Source organism: Nerophis ophidion, linkage group LG09 (genome assembly GCF_033978795.1).
Source record: "Nerophis ophidion isolate RoL-2023_Sa linkage group LG09, RoL_Noph_v1.0, whole genome shotgun sequence".
Classification (NCBI taxonomy): domain Eukaryota; kingdom Metazoa; phylum Chordata; class Actinopteri; order Syngnathiformes; family Syngnathidae; genus Nerophis; species Nerophis ophidion.
The window spans coordinates 55362089-55368106 of NC_084619.1; positions in this window are offsets into that span (position 1 = coordinate 55362089).

A 6018-nucleotide genomic window follows, 5' to 3' on the forward strand; every position below is an offset into this window, starting at 1 on the left:
GGGTCCGTGCCAGGACCAACACTGTTCAGTATTTACACGCTTACCTTGTGAAGACCACACACCAATTTATTCGTCAGTCAAAGCCAATATCAGCCGTGCAAACTTAGAATGTCTCCTAAAGACATCAAGAGCTACCGTTTTTAAAGGGCAAATCCTAATTGACTGGAAAATCAGGACACAAAGAATCGCAATGGAGGACATGGTGTTCTTGGGATGCAACTCAGTATTCTTCTTCCTCCAAACACGACGAGTTGAGTTTATACCAAAATGGATACATGGATGATACAACAGAGGATTGGGAGAATGTCATGTGGTGAGAAGAAACCAAAATATAACTTTTTGGTATAAACTCAACCCTTCGTGTTTGGAGGAAGAAGAATACTGAGTTGCATCCCAAGAACACTATACCTACTGTGAAGCATGGGGGTGGAAACATGCTTTGGGGCTGTTTTTCTGCAAGGGGGACAGGACGATTGATCCGTGTTAAGGAAAGAATGAATGGGGGCCATGTATCGTGAGATTTTGAGTCAAAACCTCCTTCCATCAGTGAAAGCTTTGAATGGTTGACCAAATACTTATTTTCCACCATAATTTGAAAATAAATTATTTAAAATTCCTACAATGTGAATTCCTGAATTTTCTTTTCACATTCTGTCTCTCACAGTTGAAGTGTACCTATGATGAAAATTACAGACCTCTTTCATCATTTTAAGTGGGAGAACTTGCACAATCGGTGGCTGACTAAATACTTTTTTGCCCCACTGTGTGTGTGTGTGTGTGTGTATATATATATATAAATATGTATATATTAGGATGAGGACTCTACGATTCGATTCAACATCGATTCTTGGGGTCGCGATCGATTCTTGGGGTCGCGATTTGATTATAAATCGATTTTTTTCGATTCAACGCGATTCTCGATTCAAAAACGATATTTTTCTGATTCAAAAGGATTCTGTATTCATTCAATACATAGGATTTCAGCAGGATCCACCCCAGTCTGCTGACATGCTAGCAGAGTAGTAGATTGTTTTTAAAAAGCTTGTATAATTGTAAAGGACAATGTTTTATCAACTGATTGCAATAATGTAAATTTGTTTTAACTATTAAACGAACCAAAAAAAGGACTTATTTTATCTTTGTGAAAATATTGGACACAGTGTGTTGTCAAGCTAATGAGATGCGATGCAAGTGTAAGCCACTGTGACACTATTGTTCTTTTTTTTAATTTTTATAAATGTCTAATGATAATGTCAATGAGGGATTTTTAATCACTGCTATGCTGAAATTATAACTAAAATTGATACTGTTGTTGATAATATTCATTTTTGTTTCACTATTGGTTTGTTCTGTGTCGTGTTTGTGTCTTTTCTCAATTGCTCTGTTTATTGCAGTTCTGAGTGTTGCTGGGTCAGGTTTGGTTTTGGAATTGGATTGCATTGTCATGGTATTGTTGTGTATTGTTTTATTGGCTTGATTAAAAAAAAAAAAAATTTTAATAACATTTTTTATAAAATTGATTTTTTTTTAAATGAGAATCGATTCTGATTTGCACAACGTGAGAATCGCGATTCGTATTCGAATCGATTTTTTTCCCACACCCCTAATATATATATATATATATATATATATATACATACACACACACGTACTTTGGCTCTTCAACATTCACTCAAATTTTCTACTGATATTACTTTTTTTTGTTCATAGAAAAAAACGATATATTTTGTACTGGTTTTGAAGGTGAAAACAACCAAAATGGCCCCCACATTCTGTGATTTGTCAGAAAAAGTTTGGGAACCCCTGCATTAAGTTTTTTTTTTGTTTTTTTTAAATGGCCCCCACATTCTGTGATTTGTCAGAAAAAGTTTGGGAACCCCCGCATTAAGTTTTTTTTTTTTTTTTTTTTAAATATTACATGACATTTGTTTTTAAAATTATCAAACGATTTATTCATTCATCAGTGGGGTTTTTTATCGCATGATGTAAAGTATTGAATAGTGGAATTAAAAAAGCCATAAAAGCAGCATGAACTAAATGAATCTGGCTCCGGTGTAAAGAAAATATTCAAACTCATGCATCATGATGTTCCCAACTATAACTTTTAACTGAGGAGCCGCAGGTTTAAATCATTCTATTTGTTTACTTCTTTAGATCACACGACAGGACTGTAAAAACTTGGCGTGGGGGCGCAAATACCAGACAAATGTGTGAGTAGAAATGAGAAAACATGCCCGCTGAAGCCATGGAACATGTACAGTAAGACCTCTTTTGTCTTCCCATGCACACAAAAGGCCAGGAATACAATACAATAATTAGGTTCATTTGAGGCTTAAGGTATGCATGCCTATGGAAATATATAATGTAGATGCACTATATTGCCAGAAGTATTTGGACACCCAACCAAATGATCAGAATCAGGTGTATAAAATCAAGCACTTCGGCAGGGAGACTGTTTCTACAGTCGTGAAATTTCCTCCCTCTTAAATATTCCAGTCAACTGTCGGCTTTATTATAAGAAGATGGAAGAGTTTGGGAACAACAGCAACTCAGCCACGAAGTGGTAGGAGTGTGAAATTTGGTGGAGGTAGAATTATGGTGTGGAGGTTGTTTTTCATAAGTTGGGATTGGCCCGTTAGTTCCAGTGAAAAGCACTTTGAATGCTCCAGGATATCCACAACATTTTGGACAAATCCATGCACCCAACCTTGTGGGAATAGTTTAGAGCGGGCCCCTTCATCTTCCAAGCAAGGTCCATAAAGACATGGATGACAGAGTCTGGTGTGGATGAACTTGACTGGCCTGCACAGAGTTCTGACCTGAACCCGATAGAACACCTTTGGGATGAATTAGAATGGAGACTGAGAGCCCGGCCCTCTCGACCAACATCAGTGTGTGACTTCACCAATTTGCTTTTGGTAGAATGATCGAATATTCCTATAAAGCAGGGGTCACCAGCCTTTTTGAAACCAAGAGCTACTTTTTGGGTACTGATTATTGGGAAGGGAAGTCGTTTGATACACACTTAAATAAATTGCAAGAAATCGCCCATTTGCTAAATTTATCTTTGATAAATAAATATATGTATATATAAAAAGGGGATTTCTGTCTGTCATTCCGCCGTACATTTTTTTTCCTTTTACGGAAGGTTATTTGTAGAGAATAAATTATGAAAAAAAAACACTTAATTGAACGGTTTAAAAGAGGAGAAAACACCAAAAAATTAAAATTTAATTTTGAAACATAGTTTATCTTCAATTTTGACTCTTTAAAATTCAAAATTCAACCAAAAAAAATGAAGAGAAAAATTAGCTAATTCGAATCTTTTTGAAAAAATTTAAAAAAATATTTATGGAAGATCATTTGTTATTTTTCCTGATTAAGATTAATTTTAGAATTTTGATGACACGTTTTAAATAGGTTAAAATCCAATCTGCACTTTGTTAGAATATATAAAAAAATTGGACCAAGCTATATTTCTAACGAAGACAAATCATTATTTGTTCTAGATTTTCCAGGACAAAATGTTTAAAATAAATTCAAAAGACTTTGAAATAAGATTTAAATTTGATTGTACAGATTTTCTAGATTTGCCAGAATAATTTTTTTGAATTTTATTCATAATAAGTTTGAAGAAATATTTCACAAATATTCTTTGTCGAAAAAACAGAAGCTAAAATGAAGAATTAAATTAAAAAGTATTTATTATTCTTTACAATAATAATAATAAAAAAATACTTGAACATTGATTTAAATTGTCAGGAAAGAAGAGGAAGAAATTTAAAAGGTAAAAAGGTATATGTGTTTAAAAATCCTAGAATAATTTTTGAGGTTGTATTTTTTCTCTAAAATTGTCTTTCTGAAAGTTATGAGAAGCAAAGTAAAAAAATAAATGAATTTATTTAAACAAGTGAAGACCAAGTCTTTAAAATATTTTCTTCCATCCATCATCTTCCGCTTATCCGAGGTCGGGTCGCGGGGGCAGCAGCCTAAGCAGGGAAGCCCAGACTTCCCTCTCCCCAGCCACTTCGTCCAGCTCTTCCCGGGGGATCCCGAGGCGTTCCCAGGCCAGCCGGGAGACATAGTCTTCCCAACGTGTCCTGGGTCTTCCACGTGGCCTCCTACCAGCTGGACGTGCCCTAAACACCTCCCTAGGGAGGCGTTCGGGTGGCATCCTGACCAGATGCCCGAACCACCTCATCTGGCTCCTGTCGATGTGGAGGAGCAGCGGCTTTACGTTGAGCTCCTCCCGGATGGCAGAGCTTCTCACCCTATCTCTAAGGGAGAGCCCCGCCACCCGGCGGAGGAAACTCATTTCGGCCGCTTGTACCCGTGATCTTATCCTTTCGGTCATGACCCAAAGCTCATGACCATAGGTGAGGATGGGAACGTAGATCGACCGGTAAATTGAGAACTTTGCCTTCCGGCTCAGCTCCTTCTTCACCACAACGGATCGGTACAACGTCCGCATTACTGAAGACGCCGCACCGATCCGCCTGTCGATCTCACGATCCACTCTTCCCCCACTCATGAACAAGACTCCTAGGTACTTGAACTCCTCCACTTGGAGCAGGGTCTCCTCCCCAACCCGGAGATGGCACTCCACCCTTTTCCGGTCGAGAACCATGGACTCGGACTTGGAGGTGCTGATTCTCATTCCGGTCGCTTCACACTCGGCTGCGAACCGATCCAGTGAGAGCTGAAGATCCCGGTCAGATGAAGCCATCAGGACTACATCATCTGCAAAAAGCAGAGACCTAATCCCGTGGCCACCAAACCGGATCCCCTCAACGCCTTGGCTGCGCCTAGAAATTCTGTCCATAAAAGTTATGAACAGAATCGGTGACAAAGGACAGCCTTGGCGGAGTCCAACCCTCACTGGAAATGTGTTTGACTTACTGCCAGCAATGCGGACCAAGCTCTGACACTGATCATACAGGGAGTGAACCGCCACAATAAGACAGTCCGGTACCCCATACTCTCTGAGCACTCCCCACAGGACTTCCCGAGGGACACGGTCGAATGCCTTCTCCAAGTCCACAAAGCACATGTAGACTGGTTGGGCAAACTCCCATGCACCCTCAAAAACCCTGCCGAGAGTATAGAGCTGGTCCACATATCCACGACCAGGACGAAAACCACACTGTTCCTCCTGAATCTGAGGTTCGACTATCCGGCGAAGCCTCCTCTCCAGTACACCTGAATAAACCTTACCGGGAAGGCTGAGGAGTGTGATCCCACGATAGTGGGAACACACCCTCCGGTCCCCCTTCTTAAAGAGAGGGACCACCACCCCGGTCTGCCAATCCAGAGGTACCGCCCCCGATGTCCACGCGATGCTGCAGAGTCTTGTCAACCAAGACAGCCCCACAGCATCCAGAGCCTTAAGGAACTCCGGGCGGATCTCATCCACCCCCGGGGCCTTGCCGCCGAGGAGCTTTTTAACTACCTCAGCGACCTCAGCCCCAGAAATAGGAGAGTCCACCACAGATTCCCCAGGCACCGCTTCCCCAAAGGAAGACGTGTTGGTGGGATTGAGGAGGTCTTCGAAGTATTCCCTCCACCGATCCACAACATCCGCAGTCGAAGTCAGCAGAACACCATCCGCACCATACACGGTGTTGATAGTGCACTGCTTCCCCTTCCTGAGGCGGCGTATGGTGGTCCAGAATCGCTTCGAAGCCGTCCGGAAGTCGTTTTCCATGGCTTCCCCGAACTCTTCCCATGTCCGAGTTTTTGCCTCCACGACCGTTAAAGCTGCACACCGCTTGGCCCGTCGGTACCCGTCCACTGCCTCCGGAGTCCTATGAGCCAAAAGAACCCGATAGGACTCCTTCTTCAGCTTGACGGCATCCCTCACTGCTGGTGTCCACCAAGGGGTTTTAGGATTACCGCCACGACAGGCACCAAAAACCTTGCGGCCACAGCTCCAATCAGCCGCCTCGACAATAGAGGTTCGGAACATGGTCCACTCGGACTCAATGTCCCGCACCTCCCTCGTGACATGTTCAAAGTTCT